We start from the raw sequence: 21,203 nt of genomic DNA, 5'->3' as shown, positions 1-21,203 counted from the left end.
GACTGCTTGGCGTCAGTTTTCTCTGTCGCGCTAGGGGAACGGGCCTGTATTGCAACAGTCAGTCTATTTGTATTATATGTCTATGGATGATGCCCTCGCTTAGGACATAAAGTTTGGGTTAAAAGTTTAGCATGAGTTTTTTTCAATAAGATCTGTAACATTGAGGCCTTTTAGGAAGTTTTTGTTGAATTACATTGACTTTGACATTATCCAGACCTTTAGTCCAAACTCTATACTCTCGCTATCGCTCTCTCGATGAATATCACGAAGAAATGCTTTTTGTTATTTGCAACTTTTTAGTCAATGGATCAACAAATAGCACATATTTATGTAAAATCAAAAACCTTGAACAACCTACGATAAGTTGTCGATTTAGGCACTAAATTACAATCAATTGGCAAAATTTATATCCCAAATCCAAATAATTAGTTAACAGCCGATTTCAAGGAGAACCGTCTTAGGAAAACTAAACAAATTGCTCTAGCGGTATGTTATGTGCACCTCGAAAAGTTTACAGGATTTGAAGTAAATGAATTTGTTTTTCGGACAGTTCGGAATAGATGGTTGCCAGGTTGTCGGCAACGGAATAATAAACAGTTGAAACTCGCTTAAATATACATACTTACAAAACAAGGAGTTTAATTTAAAATTTTTCCAAATTATCTGTTTGTTTTTCTACAAAGTTTAAACGTATTGTTGTCGGTAACTATGAATCATATTTGGAGACAAATAGTCGTTACGTCAATTCTAGATACTAATAGCCAATATGTTAAATTTTACAATGTAAGAAAAATTCATTTTGGACAAATAAAAATAATTTTTAACCGAATCATAATTTTTGTTTAAATAGCATCACTTTTAGCTACAAAAATACTTTTGCGATAGTATTCAGGGCCGTCTTAAATCATACAGGACATCTTGTTCATACGAAAATTTTGGAACTCTAAAGAAAGCTATAAATGAATACATCAGAATGTACTTTTACTTATTGACGTTATTAGTTATTTACTATATTTCGATTTTTACAAATAATATACGTGAATTGATGACTGCTACAATAACTAGACTTACAGTGAGATTTTTTGGACGGGATTTCTTTTATCCAAAGACTTTCGCAATGTATATATGCAATTTCTTTTACGTTTTTAGTCGAATTTGCCACAAAAAATACCGTAATACGGAAAAAAATTTCAAATATCAATAAATCTATACTGAAACAATGGCTTCTCCTGAGTTGAAATGGTCTGAAAGTAAAAACGGTCCGTGGAGACTTTCGGTTAAACGTACTTACCACAGGAGGAACACCATAACAGTTAAAAAAATGCAGCATGATCGGGTCTTAAGATCTTAAATGTTCATACGGGGCCATAATATATTGAAATTTTAACAAGTAAGTGTATGGAAATTGCTTGCAACCAAGGGACGAAGGGCGAAAGAGCTATAGTATCTGCATAGATTATTAGACTCACCCTAGAAATTTCAGTTTTTTAAAATCCAAGAACCTTAAAAGTAGCTTCACAGTCATACAGAGCTGTTACATAAAAATTAGCGAATAATCATACTATAACACAATTAAGTTAAAAATGGTGGAACTTTTTGAATGAAATGTCAACTTATCAGATGGCAATAAAATGTGCTAAAAGAGTGCAGTAACTGGACTTTTTCCAACTTTTTTAGTTTTTTACTTAAATTAATGATTGGTTTTCATCTTTTATAAAATTTCCAGTGGTGAGTATCGATATTATTACAATGTTCGTTTTTAATTTGGTTAATTTCTAATCATAAAACAAGACGACTAATCTCCGATTGGAATTTTTAACGGGTGAATGTAAAGCTCTTTCTGTTGAGCAAACCTCTTCTGTTACTGCTCTATTAAAGCAAAGATGGTATGAGTACTTTAGAAAGTTGCTAAATAAAGAACACCAGAGGAGAGGCAGAGGTTGCGGGATACCAAATGAGAATGTAATACCGGGTATAGCGAGAGATGAAATTGTCGAGGTGTTAAATATGATGAAGAATGGTAAGGCAGTAGGACCTGATGGAATAACTGTGGAGGTTTGGAAGGTTCTAGGAGAGGAAGTGGTTGCTATTTTGTGGCAAATGATGAGTAGGATATATGAGGAAGAAAGGATGTGTAACGTTTCAATCAACCAATTGAACGTGACACCAAGCTCCGCTTGGTACTTGTTCCCGTACTATATTATTCCAAAGCGACCTCACTAAATTATAAATATTTTTAATAGCCGTTCCATCCTATGTAAGCAGATACAAATTTTTATTCGCTCTCTTTTCAATCATATCACTACAATCATTCTACAATAAAACTTTAGTCACACAAATTGGTTAGTGTCTTAGCCGTGTACACGGGAAAGTATCTTTTTCTAGATTTAGGCCTGTGTTTTTACTTGTTTTCTTTTGCATAGCAGATAATTTCTTTCTTAAAATAAAGCTGAAAACATTTTAACTTTTATTTTTTTTATATGTATCTATATTACCTTATTTTCTTTAATATCTTATTAATTAAATCTTTTCCTATAAATTAATTTTTAGTAATACCACGCTGTGATCAGATATTTTGCTGAGATCGTTTTTCTCTAAATACTCAGCTTTATTTCTGATCGTGTTTTATTTTTGGGAGAAAACTGATCTTTGTATGAATTTTCTAGCCACTACCGTGGGGAGCAAGCAATAGATAACCACACTACCTTGGGAAGCAAACAACAGTCAACCACACTACCTTGGGGAAACAATCATCAACCACCCATACTTCCTTAAATCCACTGATGCATCAGAATATAATTTGAAACACATTTACCAACATGGGGACAAAAATGATTGCTATAATCTAGACCAACAACCCCCCTTAGCCCAACCAACAACCACCGACAGCGGCTAACTTCCACAAAGATCGGAACCCTTCCTGGAGAACTGAACGACTCCTTCAGAACGAACTAAAGCTGAGTACTTTTTTAGACTTAAATTATTTTATACCGGCAACCGGCAGAATCTTCGAGTCTCAGTTTAAAAATTTATTTATCCGTAGTAAAATATATATACCTTTACTACGACTTCGTAAGTCTTTTTTATTTCCTGTACCTTTCTGGGATTGGTGTGAGGAGAGAATGAACAGGGAACGAACCCAGGGTTGAGCAGTCGGGCAGAGCACCATTCTGATGGATGGAACGGTGAGCGTTTTTCTCTTGAATATCCTTAGGGATATTCGAAGAATTTCTTCCCTCGTTTCTTCCAGCAGTGTGGTGTTGCTTAACGCCCTGGTCTTAATACGAATAGACGTTACATATGACCAATGCATGGAGAGAGAGAGTGTAATGGTACCATTGTAAAAGGAGACATTCAGGACTGTAAGAACTATAGAGGAATAACGTTAATGTCGCACACAATGAAAATTTGGGAGGGAACTGCAGAGCGAAGGTTAAGGAGAGAAGACATCGATAGGAGAACAGTTTGAGTTTAACTTAAGGAGGACAATGGATGCCTTGTTTGCTTTGAGACAGTTAATAGAGAAATACAACGAGAAGAAAAGAGAGCTACATTACTTACCTGTCCTTAGAGAATTCTTACCTGTTTAATCTTGTTATGGATGTACTGAGAGAAAAAGTAAGGGAGAGGGCTCCTTGTTCAATGTTATTTGCTGATAAAATCGTGTTAGTAGAGGAGAGCAAAGAAATGTTGGAGAAGAAGTTGGAGTTTTGGAGAAGGGCTATTAAAGAGGCAGGACTTAAAATTAGCAGATCGAAAACTGAGTATATGTGGTTGTAAGGAAGAGGAATGGTTGGAGACATAGAATTATTGGAGAAACTAGAACGAGTAGGAGAATGTAAATACCTTGGCTCCTACATAATGGAAAATGGAACACTAGATCGAGAAATTTCCCACAGGATACAGGCTGGTTGGTTTAACTGGAAGGGAATGAGCGGGGTACTTTGTGATCGAAAAGGGCAGGAAAGATATACAAGAGTGTAGTGAGAACTGCGTTGGTGTACCGCGGTGAAGTGTGGCCTGTAAAGACAATTCAGGAAAAGAAGATGGACGAAGCTGAAATGAAAATGTTACGGTGGATGATGGGTAAGACTAGAAGGGAAAGGATCAGAAACGACTTGATTAGGAAAAAAGTCGGGGTGACTACAGTCTCAAAAAAGATTTAAGAACAAAGACTACAATGGTTTGGTCAAGTCAGACGTAGAGATGAAAGCTATGTGGAACGAAGGATAGAGCTGTTAACAGTTGATGGAAGGAGAGGTAGAGGAAAACCGAGGAGAAGATGGAAGGACTGCGTGGCAGAGGACTTAAGAAAGGTTTAGGTTAAGAAGACCCAATACCCAATGGACAGAAATGAATGGAGATGAAGAGTAAGGAACAGCGATCGCTGTTGGGAAAAGCTGATGAAGAAAAAGACTGCTCTATTAGAAAATACCTCACAACTTAAAAGCCTGTAGGGTAAAAGGAAAGAGTAAAACATATAACAAAGAATCCAAAAAGGACAACGTTAGGTTAGATAGGAACAAGGTAAACAGGCTTTCTTAATAGAATTATGGAGGATTATTTTAGTATCTGTATACAAAAACAAACATGGTGTTAACGATATACAAATCATACACAATAATATACAAAAATATGGGAGAGAATAATTGATAGACGAATAAGCGAGAAAAGTGAAATATCCAAAAATCAGTTTGAATTTAAGCAATCTGAATAACAACAGATGCAATTTGCACTATGAAAGGCAGCTGATGAAAATATTTAGGAGAAAAGACGCAGTTTCTCATACTACTTGATAAAGGATATTAGGATAAAGTTTCTCGAGGAGTTATGTGGTGAAAGAACAAAGGAGTTGCCGAGGAGTATGTGAAGATATTCATTTAAAGATTAAATTACTATTATACAATATACTAAGAGGTTAACTTTCCATCGCGGAATTATTGCGAAAAGTAATAGTTTTTAGGATCGGTATTGCAGAGTAAAAGAAAATATATAGGAATTCATGCAGTAGAGTTAGAGCAAGATGGATGAAATTTAAGTAGGCTAGTCATATGTTGTGTTATAGAAAGATTATAATGAAAGTGAAAAGAAAATTCTATAAAGCTGCTATAACACCAACTTTAACGTAAGGTGCTGAGTATGGAGCAGTTAAAAAGAAAGGTAAACAAGGAATTCATGTGGCAGAAATGGGAAAGCTTTGATGCCAAAATGAGAGAGCAAAGTTTAAGAGGATGTTTTTAACTGATACGTACAGTAATTACATATTTATATCACTGATACTTGTATTATTTTCAAAAATAATTGATAAGAGAAAAGAAATAATTTGAACTATTTTAAGAACTACGACTGGATATCAGCATAATCAAAAGTTTTTCCGTCCTTTATTTTAAAGACAGTGTATTTATAAATCTGATTACAAATAATTTACCTTGAACACTGATAAGAAATAGTCAATAATTATTCCATAAATTCTCCTACTTATATCAAAGTAAGAGTGAATAGGGTAGGCTTGGTAAATATATCTTTTTTAGATTTTGGTGAAATTTTAATAAACCTTCAAATCGAAGAGAGGTTTATCTTAATTCTTAGAAAACTAAATAATCTTGTGCTCTCTGCCTCTCTCGTAGTCTCTCTACCACATTCATCGATCTACATCTCTCTTGTTTTTTTTTGGGTAATACAGACCAAGGAGAGTAAGCATTTAATGTAGCATTGCAGAATGTACTTACACAAGACAACGATCAAGAAGTTACTGATATATTGATCTGTTCACTTTATTAAATTGTTAGTTTGAGTAAGTAGGTATTTCACTTGTTAAACTCTTCAAAAAGCACAAGTAATCAAGAAAAAGAAAAAAAAGAGAAGAAAAATGAGCATACAGCAAGGTTTAATAGCTGAACAACAGAAACATCTTTGGAGTACACCTTAGATATCAAAGCACATTTGATTAATCGACAAACTTCTCTAATCTTTTTAATTATATTAAAATTAATTAATATTTAAATGGGAATAAGCCACAATTAAAGGTTAAAATACATTTATTGACGTTTCAATTTCCACTTCGGAAATCGTTCTCAAAATACAAACATTAGTAAATTAAACAAATTTTGTTTTTGTTACTTAGTGAAAAATTCTTCTAATAATTTAATTTTATCTGACTCATCTATATTGACAATTCAGACATACAGTATACATTTTAAAGTAGACGACTTTAAAATGATATTGCCAATATTGTTGAGTTGCGTTCCTGGGACGACTTTACTTATAAGATAGTTCATTCGATTACATGAAATCAACTTTAACGTGAGAATATCCGTCAGAAAAAATCATAACATGTAATTCGTCTTTAAAAAGACAAATACATGCCATGATGACAGTAAAATTCTCCCGTTAGTGATTCCATAGTAAATTATGAGGGAAAAACCAGGAAAAAACCTCATAATACTATCCCGACATGGTAAGTATTTGATCTTGCATTTAGTTTACCTTCAATAAATACCAAATTCCGATTTTATATGTTTGTTATTTAAAAAATATAAATAATGTATTCTCTATATGTTACTGACTTACCAATACTGGTATTTTCCTTTTAATAACTTCCTCTTTCAATATGGGTAACCAGATCCTACTACATTCTGCCGAGGAATTCGCGACGCAATTGGTCTCATTTAGCATAATTAGAGCCGCTTCTTTGATTTTTCTCTTTTTACCATCAGTTTCTTTTAGGACTATATTTGAATCATTCCATTGAACCCTATGTTCATTATCCCATGCATGTTTACATATTTGAGATCTATCAAATTCTCTATTTTTAATATAGGATTGATGTTCACTTATTCTAACATTTAATGGCCTTGCTGTTTCACCTAAATAAAACTGATCGCATTCACAAGGTATTTTATAAATGCAATTCTTTGTCCTTTCTTGTTCATTGTTAGGTTTGGTTTTGGACAAAATAGATCTCAACGTGTTTGTTGTTTTGAATGTTGTTGAAATGTTGAATTTATTTCCTATCCTTTTAAGCTTTTCCGATAATCCTTTGATTAAAGTTGATTTCATGTAATCGAATGAACTATCTTATAACTAAAGTCGTCCCAGGAACGCAACTCAACAATATTGGCGCAATATCATTTTAAAGTCGTCTACTTTAAAATGTATAATGTATGTCTGAATTGTCAATATAGATGAGTCAGATAAAATTAAATTATTAGAAGAATTTTTCACTAAGTAACAAAAACAAAATTTGTTTAATTTACTAATGTTTGTATTTTGAGAACGATTTCCGAAGTGGAAATTGAAACGTCAATAAATGTATTTTAACCTTTAATTGTGGCTTATTCCCATTTAAATATTAATTAATTTAAAATGCCACAAGAAAATAGCTTCAGAACAATATATTAAAATTATAAGAAAAAACTAAAAAGAAGATATTTATAAGCTACAACAGGAAAATCTTATAGGAGATTAATTATAATTACTGAGAATACGGTATCCTAGTTAAAAAGATAAATAAATTGACAATAAAAAAAAACAAAAAGAGTAATAGGAAAAGTTAAGAATCTATTAATACTAGATGTTAGAACTGTAAAAACAAAGTTAAAACATTTGATGTATTTGTATTCTTCATCTTTCTGTCGTTCCAATCCAGCTTTCTTACCTACACCACCTGTCGTACTATTACTGTTTAAGTTGTTGATATGATGATGAGTGAGGTGTTGATTATTCGAACAAATGTGGCGATTGCCCGAAAACTTACACCGGTCAAACTGATAGAACATAAAAAAAACATATAGCAGAACACAAACGGGATTTCAATAATAGAAAAACAGATTCTACGTACGCAATTCACCTTCTAGACCATAATCAGTAATTTAATGCCCAATTTCAAATTCTTCACATTCAAAATAAAGTTATATTTATTAGAATCTATGGAAATTAACAAATTAAAAAATACATCTTACTTGGAAACAACATATTCACGAAACTAAAGCAGAGTGCCCAAAACGTTTCAATATTATGAAAACACTTTCCCACTACCAATGGGTCGCTAGCGAATGTACACTATTAAAAGTATATAGGTCTCTTATTCGCTCTAAACTCGATTACGGCCGCTTTATATACATGTCAGCATCCAAAACATCCTTACAAACCCTTAATTCAGTACATAATACTGATATCCGCCTCTGTTTAGTAGCTTTCCGTAGCAGTCCAGCTGAGAGCCTCTACCGCGAAGCCAACGAATCCCCTCTTTGGCTTAGGCGCCAATATCTCCTCCTTTCTTATGCTGCCTCTACTTCAGCTAACCTTTCTAAACCAACACACTGCTGACATTACCCAACTATACAAGTACTCACCCTCCTGCTGCACGCATACATACTACCCCTCCTACTTCCAACTTGAATACCACATATAAAATTATCCCTAACGAACCCTCTCCCGATCCCGCAGAAGTCTCCTTGGACCAAAACTTTACCGAAATTTAATGTGTCACTTACAAAGTTTAGTAAGGCTGAAACCAGCCGAGATTTGATTAGGAAATCCTTACTATAAATTCTTAATTTTAAGAAATTCGATCGGGTCCTCTACACTGACGCATCAAAGAGAGAAACGGGGGTTGGTTGTGCGGTTACCACTACGGAATCAGTCGTTATATCATGTCAAATACCTGCCACATGCAGCGTTCACTCTGGTGAACTGTATGCTATTTACCAAGCCTTGAAACTCTGCACAGTACTCCATCAACATATTTCCATCTGTACAGACTCCCTCGCCTATATCCAGTCCATCAATAATCTATTCACTAATCACCCTCTTGTAGAAAAAATCCATGACACTTACCAATACCTTATCATCCACGACATCCATATCACTATCATATGGATTCCCTCCCACATCGGGATTACGGGTAACGACAACGCCGATCGCTTTGTCAAAAAAGCTGCTGTATCCAATTGTACACTACGTAATATACAAGTCACTAGTGACCTAAAAACTAGTACAAAGAAACTCGTACGAAATTACTGGCAGAATCATTGGAACGAAACCACTACACTTTTACTTTAAATAGATCAGACGATTGAGCGGTTCGTTATCCCTGGTATACCTAGAAATGAGATGGTTGTTGCTAGAATATTGCGTATCGATCACAACAGACTTACACATGGTCACCTAATGGATTCTTCACCTACGCCAATCTGTCACTATTGCCAATCTCCACTAAGTGTTCTACACATCCTTGTGAACTGCCCTCATTATAATAAACGAAGTCAAGAACTGGGCATGAAGGGCTACATCACAGATATATTATCGAACCAGAGCCAAGTTAATACAGCTATCCAGTTCCTGAAGCTAGAAAACTTACTAAATAATATATAACTATAGTATATAATATGTAATTGTATCTTATATACCATTGTATCCACGGTAACCCGTGCTAATGGCTGAAGCTGTCACAAATACGTTAAATAAAAAAAAATACATATATAATTTTGAATGAACAACTTCACACAAAGACTTCTCTCCTCAACCAACTTATTCAGTTGAAGACTATAAAGTGTAAACGCATACCAAAAATAGATCACTTGAAAAAGGCACTCTACCGAAACAGCTGTAGTGATAATAAATTGTAATAAATTTTGTGGAAGTATTAAAAAAAGATAAAAGTTTTCAGTGTTTTATTGTTGGATACAATGAATTTCCATCAAGTAACGGTCGAATTCATCACTTATATTCTAAAAGATTTCCCATTCAGACCCAATCTAAGTACTGTTAAAAAACAGAATGCATATTTCCCACTTTGAATATAAAGAAGCAAATAAAACTACCACAATTCAGAATACATAAGTATTATAATTAAACCTCTGACTCAATAGAGAAAGTAACTTGTTACATTACTTTCAACTCTGTCTCCAAATGATATCAAATGAAATTGTATTGAAATATATGCACTCAGATTATGAAACAATTATGTCATTAAAATAGTATATATTCAATATCAGATATTTAAATAAAAACAAAACATTCATAAAATCATTTAAGGACAAAAACGATTTAAACATCTATACTTCCTATAATATTGTCAGATACACTGCAAAGGTTGATGATGTACACACAAGTATTATCTCAAATGAAAATGCATACCAATTTACCAAAATATTTTATTCTACAGCAGTTTATATTATATTTTCAGAGATAATATTGGATAAACTTTTAGGGAATTATACTTTTTAAAGAACCGCTAAAAAATTATATATAATATAATATAATATAATAAACCTAATAATATTTGTTATAATTACAGTCACTAATAAGCAAATTGACTTCTCGCTATTGCATAAGACAATTTATCACACTTTTATTATACAGGGTGGCGCACCGAAAACGAATCAGATGCATTTACTGGCAGATGATTCCTTTTTAAAAAAAACGCTTGGACCCGTCGATTTTGTTATCGAGGGGGAAACAAAATTGGCATAAAATCACATTAACATTTGCAGCCCCCTAAGCGGGGGTGGCACCATCCCTAAAATCTTAAATAGAAAGGGGGGTCGAATGATCCATCATTTAAAAGGTCTTTCAACTCCCTTTACAATGATGTAAAATTCATGTACTTCAATTCATTAGTTTTGGAGATTTATTGATTTAAAGTTTAAATACATCATCGTAAGAGGAGATCAATACATAGCAGCAAAGTTGTTAAAAAATAAAGAATGAACTGACCTGTCAGCCGAGTAAATGTTGAAAATGACCACCATTACTTTCCATGCAATAATAAAGATTTTGCTGAAAACGTTGCTGGACATTTTGCAATATTTGAGGAGTAATTTGATGGCACTCATTCACAATTCTTTGTCGTAAATCTTCTAAGGATGTTGGCTGAGTAGCATAGATTTTGCTTTTTAAGTAACCCCACAAAAAGAAATCCAAAGGTGATAAATCTGGCGATCTTGGGGGCCATTCAACGGCACCTTTTCTACCAATCCATTGACCTGGAAAGGTCTGATCTAAATAATGCCGAACTCTTAATGCGTAATGTGGTGGGGCACCATCCTGTTGGAACATCAACATATTCTCAACGAATCGACCATCATTCTGATTTTCAATTATATCTGTTAGCGCAGGATCTATGGCATTTTGCAGTAATTCCAAATACATTTCACCAGTCAAATTTCCAGGTAAGAAAAAAGGACCAACCAAATGATCGCCAAAAATGCCAGCCCAAACATTTAATTTTTGTGGCTGCTGTGTGTGTAAGTCATGGTAAATTCTGGGATTAGAGTCCGACCAATATCGACAATTATGACGATTTACTTCGCCATTTAAAAAAAAGGAACATTCGTCGGAAAAGCAAATGTTAAATAAAAATTGTTCATCGTTTGTAATTCGTTCACTCATAACTTCACAAAATTCTAATCGCTTATCAAAATCGTCTTCATTAAGTTCTTGTACAAGGTGAATTTTATACGGATGAAAATTATGGGCCTTTAGAATCCGTTGGATAGTACGTCGACTAACACCACACAAAGTTTGCAATTTGCGGGTACTTAATGTAGGATCTACAATAACTTGCCCTAAAACCCCCACTTCTGTTGCTTGGTTCCTTATAGGATTTTCAATATTACGTTTTTTATTGGCGACTGATCCAGTTTCCCGAAATTTAGCTACAAGTTCTAGAACATATTTTCGGTGCACATTATTGTTCTCATGTCGCTCATTAAAAACTTGTGCTGTTCTATTAGCGCACTGATTATTTCCGAAAAATATTTCAATAATTTCAACCCTTTATGCCGAGGAATATACCATGGTTAATTTATGTATAAAGCAATAAATGATATTTTAACAACAAAGATTGGTCAAATCAATCGCAAACTAATGTACTATTTCCTATTTAAAATAAGTACGTGGCATTCTCTACTTATCTTTCTTCAAGAAACAACTTTTTTTGTCACAAAGGACACTTCAATTGCTATTTTTATTATTAATAAACCATGGGCATAGTAAATAAAAGCATTTACTTATCAAGAAAATGCTTTTACTCAAATTTCTTCTGAAAGAAGTACGAACTAATTTGATGTACCTATTAAAGTCTACTTTAAACTTTAAATCAATAAATCTCCAAAACTACTGAATTGAATACATGAATTTTACATCATAATAAAGGGAGTTGAAAGACCTTTCAAATAATGGATCATTCGACCCCCCTTTTCATTTAAGATTTTAGGGATGATGCCACCCCCGCTTAAGGGGCTGCAAATGTTAAAGTGATTTTATGCCAATTTTATGTCCCCCTCGAAAACAAAATCGACGGGTCCGAGCGTTTTTTCAAAAAAGGAATCATCTGCCAGTAAATGCCTGTTTCGTTTTCGGTGCGCCACACTGTATAATATACCCACTATTAGAATTAGACCCCACTATTAACATTAGACCAGATGGTATCTGTTTTAAAATGACAACATTTTGGTAGAAGGTATATACCATCGAGCAAAAAGAGAAAAGAGGGAATGTAAAGGTAGTGGGGGCAAAAATATTGTCAGACAGGAAGTGCCATCTTGAGAGGCCACATTAAACAAGGAAAGAGAGACTCCTTCCTTGTTTAAGAAATCAAATTTAGTTGGGTTATGTTATTGCTGATGTTATTGTTTGTCCCAACTGTCACATGAAAGATTATTTGTATTTGTATTAAAGTTTTTTAACAATTGTTTCACATTTTAGACTATTATTGTTATTATTTAATTAAAACTTTATTGTGTTCTAGTGTTAAAAAAAGTATTTTAAGTGTATTATGTATTAATATTATGTAATATTAATATTATGTAATATAACAAATAAATAGACAAATTAGAACCCCTACACCACTGTATGATTATTGTGAAGTGTCATGAAATTTAAATTTGGCGCATTCGCATTTCCGGATATGTCCGCCATCAGAGGCCACTTTTTTGGTCTCCTTTTAATAACGATTAGATTCCCTCTTTTCTTTTTTTGCTCGATGGTATATACACATAGTTTTTTGCATCTTCTTCTTCTTCTTTCAGTACCCTGTCAGATTATCGAACGTTGGCGATCATATTGGCAATAATAACTTTGTTTACGGCGGCTCTAAATAAATTAGTGGTGGTCTCTTGATACCATTCTCGGAGATTTCGGAGCCAGGATGTTCTTCTTCGGCCTGGGCCTCTCATTCCGGCGATCTTACCCTGTATTATGAGGTGTAGAATGTTATACCTCTCTGGATGTCTCATTACATGACCGAAATATTGTAATTTTCGAATTTTTATCGTTTTTGTTATTTCTGTGCTCTTTTTCATTCGATGTAAAACTCTCCATACTCCAGCTCTCCATACCATACAGCATGTGGAGAATATGTAGCAGCGTATTAATCTGATTTTAAGGTTTAACGTAATATCTCTATTAATTAGAATCTTTATTTATATCCCAGCTATCGTTAACGTTTGCGCCCAAATAGGGTTCCATACGCTCTGATGTTCGTTGGTTGTAACTCCGTTTTGCTGACAACCATAAGTTTTGTCTTAGAAGTATTAAGTTTTAGCCCGTATTCATCACATGCTTCGGTTACCCTATTTATAAGTCGTTGCAGGTCTTCTTCATTGGAGGCAATAAGTACCGTGTCGTCTGCATATCTGAGATTTTTGACATTAATTCCGTTGATTTTAATGCCTGTATCTTCAACTAAGGCTTCTTTGAAAATAAATTCGGAGTAGATATTAAGAAGTAGAGGTGATAGAATATATCCTTGCCTCACTCCACGTCGTATTTCCACTACTTCCGTCGTGTTGTGTCCAATTCGTATTTTTGCACATTGATGTCAATACAAATTTTTGATAATACGGAGGTCTCGGTCATTAATTCCCACCTGTTGCAAGACACCTATAAGTTTGTCATGGTTTACTCAGTCAAAGGCCTTTTCGATAAAGTCGATAAAACACAGACCTGCAAACTGAAAAGTGCTTCTCTGGTTCCAAGGTTGTTTCTGAAACCAAATTGTGTTTCACTAAGTTGTATTTCGATTTTGTTGTAAATTCTCGAGTGAAGTATTCTTAGGAAAATTTTCAGTACCTGACTCATCAGACTGTTTGACATTTATTTTTTTCGGTATCATTACAAATATTGACAGTAGCCAGTCTGTTGGTATATGTCCTGTTTCATATATTCTATTGAAGAGACTTAGAAGCGAATGTTTACCCTTATCGTCGAGTAGTTTGATTATTTCGCTTGAAATTTTATCTGGACCGGTTGCTTTGCCATTCTTTGATAGCTTTATAACTCTTTCCATTTCATCGAGTGTTATGTTTGGAGCAGTCGATATATTTTCAATTTGAATTTCTGTTCTATCGTCATCAACCAGACCCTCAGTATATTCTTTCCACCTCTCTAATCTGTCTTGTTCATTGACTATAATATTTCCTTGTTTATCAAGTAAACTACTTGCGGTTGATCTATAGTTATTTCTTTCAACTTTTGTACAAATGTGTCATTAAATGTGTTTTTTGCATAAATCTCCTCAAAGTATCACTAGCAATCATAATTTCACTATGAATGAGTTCTCAAAAGTGGGCTTAACATTTTATTAAACAATATATTAAAAAAAATCAAGATATTCAGTATTTTTCTGCTTTTTTCTCATATCTCAGCAACTATTGGTTTTAGAACAATTTTCAACAGGAATAAGTATTACAATTAAATTTTACAAAAGATAACTTGATTACAAAGCTTAAAAATATTAATGAAAAAATACCAAAAATTACAAAAAAAAATTGTTAAAAAAAGTTTTTTTGTGATTTTATTTGTCATACTCATATTGTATGTAGACCCTTCATACTTTGCGAAAGAAATATTTGTAACATGTTGAATTATCACATGAAATTTCAATAAAACCGATAGAATAGTTTGGAATCTATAAAGATCCATTTTATTTAAATTTTATGTGATTATTGAAGATATTAAAAAGATTTTTTTCGCGAAGTATGAAGGGCCTACATATAATACACTGGACTCCAAAATTAACGCATAATTTTAAAATTCTTATTTTGAGTTGTAATGAAAATAGGCCTTCTATACACTCGGTTTCTCCTGTCATCAGAAAAAAGACAGTAGTTGAATTCATCGGTGAACAATATTCTTCCCCAATCGTCATTATTCCAATCAACATGTTCACGAGCAAAATGCAATCTTTGCCTTCTATGGTCTCTGGTCAATAATGGGCCAATTGGTGCCCTTCCGGGGTGTGGGTTATTTTCGGCAAGTCTTCTTCTAATCGTATTTTGGCTGATTCTAAAGTTATAACGATCCAAAAATTCATTTTGTAGAGAAGTACTGGTAACAAACCTTTGTCTCAGTGTACGAAGTGTCAAAAACCGGTCTTCATTAGGAGTTGTAACCCTTCTACGGCCTTGACCGGGTCTTCTCGAGTTACTTCCAGTAACAGAAAAACGTGTTAACACTCTTGAAATGGTTGACTGGGTGACGTTAAAACATTCAGCGAGTTCTACTTGAGTGTATCCTTCGTCGCGAAGAGTAACGATTCTAAAACAGTCACTTTCTGACAAATTTCGATTTTCTTGCTGCTGGTGGTTCATTTCAAAGTAAAAACACTTAATAAACTTGAAAAACCCCTTTAAACGTTCAGCACAACGTAATCCAACCAAACTAAATTCGAAATAAAATGAAGCACAATTACACTCGCGATCATAAAATCCGGGTCACCTTGAAAATTTTAAGTTTCTTATATTTTTGCATCTGGTGCATTAATAACCTTTTTTTTGGCTAATGTATTTTTTATTTGTCATCAATGTTTGTTTTGAAAGAAAAAAAAACGGTTTTTTTATTGTTTTTATTGAAAAAGCAGAAAACAAATCAAATTGTTGAAACAGACATACGAAAGAAAAAATGAAAAATACAGAACATGGTAAAACATCGGTAGAATTTCAATTACTAATATCGTGTATTGCCTCCCCTTGCTCTAATAACCTCTTGCAGACGACGGGGCATATTCTCAATTTTTCTCCGGATTACATGTTGTGGTCTGTTACTCCACTCTCTCACTAACAGATCCTTAAGCTCCTGTGCGTTGTTAGGAGGAAGTGTATGGGTTTGAATACGTTTTTTCAAATCGTCCCAGAGATGTTTGATGGGATTCAGGTCCGGAGACCTAGCTGGCCAGGGTAACCTCGTAATTCTAACCTCGTCTAAGTATTGCATACTGATCCTGGCAACGTGCGGTCGCGCATTTCCTGCATAAAAACGGCGTCTTCTCCAAGCCCTGCCATGGTGGGCATAACATATTCTTCCAGAATCTCCGTAATGTACCTTCGTGCAGTTAAGGACCCATTTTCGATGAAGGGTAATTCTGTGCGGAAGTCAGAACATACACCTCCCCAAGCCATGACCGAGCCTCCACCAAATGGCATTCTTGGAGCAATGCAAGCTTGTGAAAATCGTTCACCGGTTATCCTCCAAACTCTTACACGTCCATTGGATCCAGTTAGGCAGAAACGGGATTCATCTGAAAATAACACTTTGCTCCAATCATTAATTCCTCAATGCGCGTATTGTCGAGCAAAAGCTAGTCGTGCAATTCGATGCGCCCGGCCAAGTGGCGGTCCTGTAGCCATTATCCGAGAAGATAGTGCAGAAGAATGAAGTCTTCTCCTGACTGTTGCAACGCTACAATTTTACAACATTACAATTTCGTACTTCCTGTAGGCAATTTCGATGCATAACCGCAGTTGATGTCCGGTTTCGTAAAGCCTGAAACACAAGGAAACGGTCATCTCGTGCCGTGGTCGTTCTTCTTCGTCCAAAGCCAGGTCGTCCGGTTAGCAAACTCGTCTTCTGAAAGCGTTGAAGCACTCGTTAAACCGTAGAAAGGCTTACGCCAATAGTTTTTTGAGATTTGCCGTTGAGTGTGACCGCCTTCCACAAACGCAACAATGCGTGCCGTTTCAACAATAATCAAGGCGTTTTTGGCAAAAAATAAACAATAATAAACACTAATAATGGCACTAATAAACACTAATGGTGGCAATAATAAACGTTTGTTTCTTGCGTTTGAACAGAAAGTCGAAGCACAAATGAGACCTTTAAAACAAGCAGCAGTTACAGGTACCGTTCATTTTGGGAAGTGTATAGTTTTCCGCGAAATCGGCATTATTGGAATTCTTTGTTACAAAGGAAACTGCTAAGCCGACAACAAATCTCAGAAACATGCATTAGTTTGTATTTGTGTTATTATTATTTACGATAAAGCTCGTTAAAAATGAAATAACGATGATTTTCAAGGTGACCCGGATTTTATGATCGCGAGTGTAGAATGTTTTTAATTTTTTTGCAAAAAATGGTAAAAACATCAGCGTTTTTTACCGTTCTTTCGATAAATTATACAATATACCGGGGGTAACAATAATATATTAGCACAAAAATCGAAACATTAAAATTATTTGATTTACCAGTGTTTTTAAAAGTATGCGTTAATTTTGGAGCGCAGTGTATAAATATGAGAAAAAAAATCACAACAAAAGTTTTCAACTAGTTCAATAGTAATAACAATTTTCAAGATTTGCAACCAAATTTATCTTATGTAAGACTTAATTTCAAAATATTTATTCCTTTCGAAAATTGTTCTAAAACCAATAGTTGCTGAGCTATATTAAAAAAAAAACGAGGAAAATTACTGAATTTCTTAAATTTTTTTAATATATTGTTTAATAAAAAGTTAATCCCACTTTTGAGAACTCACGCATATTGAAAAAATTACGTTTATATACTTCTCAATAATACTTATTTTTTTAGGTGTTAACGAAACAATAAATAATTTTACCATATCTCTCCCAATTTATCAATACACTTTGTTGATTATAAAACTTTTATATTATTTTTACTTTATTACTTTATTAAATTAACTAATTATTGAAGATAATTGGTTCAACTTAATCTAACATATCAGAGTTATGCTACAACAACTACAGCAAGTAACACAGAGACTCGGTTAAAGGATAAACTATGAGAAAACAAAAATGATTAAAAATGTAGTCTCCAATGAGCTAATAGAAATTGAGCCCATAGAAGTTGTGGAAAGATGTATTTGGGCCACAAAATAAGATTAACGAGAGACAACCAGACATTGAGCTACTCAGAAGAGTAAGTGAGCCATCTAGGCATCCATTTTTTTCAGATTTTAATTTTATGTTATTTTTATTGAGTTAAAATACGGATTCATGTGTCTGCCAAGTAAGAATGTTCAAAACAATGTACATCCTATTCGAATTAATTAGCTAAAGTCAAGGTTGGTTTCAAAACCAGGTAAGTCTTAAAGTTTGCAACAAAACCAGGTAGATCCGCTCAGGGAAGGGCTTTCAGCCGCAGCGCAGAGATCGTGCCTAAACGTCGCGTAGCTTTCCGTTGTGTGGTTATTGTTGCTTTGTTGCTGTTATTGAGATAAGACGTACTTTCGTATTATTTTAATTTGTTTTGTAGTTTTTGTTTTGTTTTGTTCGGTTCTTTGATGGAAACTCAACCCATAGAGTATCCTGAGTCGGCCAGGAAGAGGAGAAAAGAACCTGAAAGTTGGAAAAGAGCACGAGAACAGAGGCAAAGGTAAAGCTATTGAAGACTGTACATTTTATTTTCTTTGAAAACTTTGTGTTATATGCAGTGGCGGATTAAGGTCGTGGTCTGAAGGCAATGCTAGAACAATAAGCCTAATTGGTTTTTAGGCTTTAAAGTTTTTTTTTAACCGATTTATATGGCATTGATAATTTATTATTATGGGTAGCATATTTTTATCTGAAATAAAACGCCGATTTTATTTTCAAGGTATAAATGATCCTCAGCTCATTGCTACAAAAACAGGGATGGTTTTCGAGCTAAAAGCCACAGATGTGAGGAAGTTACTTGAAAAAGATTTCGGGGAAGATTGCAGGTCTTTAGGCAGTCTTGAATATTACAAAAGGATCGTAGAAGGTGATCAGTTGGCAGCTGAAGACAACCAAAACGATGACGACATTTACCAGCAACTCACTGAAGAAGACGGTTACATTTCAATAAACAAAATGAAAAATATAAATATTGCGCTTTTATTGTTTATTTTATTCTTTTTATAAATTAATAATTTAATATTATAAATAGCTCAAACTTATGCAAAAAAAAACTAAATACAACTATTATTAATAATATCAAATCTGGAACTACAAGAATATTATCATAGATCAGCTACACAGCTTCGGAAGTGGTAAATCGAGCTTTACAAAAATTAAAAATCTATCAGCCTGGTATTCTTTCCAAATTTACACATATTTCATTAAACAGTGTTTGATTATATAAATCATCAGTTGTTGATACATAAATTAGAGTTAATTCAGTTTTCTGACATGATGCTAAATTGTATCCAGAGTTATTTATCTAATAAGTGAAAATGTAGCTTCAGTTGTACCTCCAGGGTCAAATTTAGTAATTTTTGTTTTATTAATGATATTTTAGTTATCTTTAATATAAGTTTCTACTGTTTTCTTACAAATAATCATTATTCATGATTATTCATCATTCATTTCATTCAATGAAAGAAGTCTGCAACAGTAAGTTTATTTGAGCTATTAATATTAAGAGATAGGAATTTTTGTGTGTATGTTTCTGACAATGAATCTGTCAAAACATTCCCAAGCTGAGTGAATGGAATATTATAGCTGTATTTATACTGTATTTTTTATAATGGGAGTATCTGTTTAAATAAATAAAAAACATTTTGTCCATCACATACTTGTTAAATCAAACAAGGCATGTTAGACTCTTGTTCTTGGTTTGTTATTGTTCTGAAGCTATTTTCTTGTGGCATTTTAATGTAATTTACTATCTTTAATGGGAACTAACAACAGTTTCAGTTAAAAATATATTTATTTTGACACTTCAATTTCCACTTCAGAAATAATTATCTAAACTCTAAAAAGGTCTGTTTGTAAATTGTATCAAAACTATGGATTGGGCTTATATCAGATCTCTACTTGAATATTTGTCTATGTGACATATTTTTTCAATGTGTTATTATGCTGCAAAGAAACACTTCACACCATTATACAATTGTTATAAGAGACCAGACAGAAAATATCAACTGAAACATACTATACTTTATGGTCTAGAGTAAATTTGGAGAGTTTGACTGGAAAAAATATATCAACGACATCTCAGATATTCAGATTATAAATAAGATATCTAATAAAATGGTAAATTTTACTATATTTTTAACAATTTTTTTTATAGAATTTATTTATATTTTATATTCTATTTATATTTTGTCTACCCTCGTATATTGTTTCTTTACCATAAAGTTTAAGTTTAAGGTTACTTTTTGTTTTGTCAGAAAAACTATGAGCATAATTGATAATACGGTAATAAACATATGTATTATGTGAACTGTTAAATAAACATCTGATCAATTCGCGAAGAAACACAAAGCCGGTTTCGCAACAAAAAAAAGTTTATAAATACTTTGTATATAAGTACCTACTGTCAACAAACAAACTGATATAAGAAATGTCAGTGAAACATTATTATTTAAAACGATATAAATACTTATTTTTTCATTTCTGAAAGCAAATTTTATAATTCAATTTGTAAAATACCCGTAAAATCAAAGAATATTTTCAATCAAAATTTCATGAGGTAGAAAAGTAGAGTGGGTGGACGTAAAATTTTCCGAATTACGTTGGAAAAATAAATATTACCTTTAAAATTTTCGAACCATAGCACTATTACAACTAATAAAGTCTTTCACTCTTATTAATATACACATTACTGTTCAAAACGTCAAATTATATCACATAAAACTAACATTTGTACGGACTAATGTCACAATAACTAACCAAACAGCGCCATGTTGGTTGATGACATGGTGACCGCTCTTACCAACATTTGAACATGAAAAGTAGCTTTAATTTCTGTTAAATATAGGGAGATTCCCAATTTTAGCCATAATAATAAAATTAAATTGACCAAATACAGGTTGAATATTGGAATTAAACAAAAAAAGGCTGATCGCTAACGCTAACTGAGTTAATCTCACTAGTTTCGCTAACCTCCAGGAAACATCAGGAAGAAATAATTCCACACTACCACGATCTACTTATAGTGTAGGAATACAATGTATCTGTAGGAAAATTAATTGTCAGTTTGAAAAAAGCAAAGAATATTTGGTA

At 33.4% G+C, this 21,203-nt stretch overlaps 1 protein-coding gene across 2 annotated transcripts in view; it reads right to left on the bottom strand.

The window, feature by feature from the left end:
- Positions 1-20,935, bottom strand: part of LOC140439927 (uncharacterized) — a 309,270-nt gene extending 288,335 nt beyond the window's left edge. Inside the window, exon 1 of one of the 2 annotated variants that reach the window (XM_072530107.1) lies at positions 20,733-20,935. The gene's annotated coding sequence lies outside the window, so the exon portion shown is untranslated. The remainder of the gene's footprint in view (positions 1-20,732) is intronic. The other variant, XM_072530109.1, reaches the window with a different exon arrangement.
- Positions 20,936-21,203: the final 268 nt, after the last annotated feature.

Source organism: Diabrotica undecimpunctata, chromosome 4 (genome assembly GCF_040954645.1).
Source record: "Diabrotica undecimpunctata isolate CICGRU chromosome 4, icDiaUnde3, whole genome shotgun sequence".
NCBI classification, from domain to species: domain Eukaryota; kingdom Metazoa; phylum Arthropoda; class Insecta; order Coleoptera; family Chrysomelidae; genus Diabrotica; species Diabrotica undecimpunctata.
This window is presented reverse-complemented; position numbering and strand designations above follow the sequence as displayed.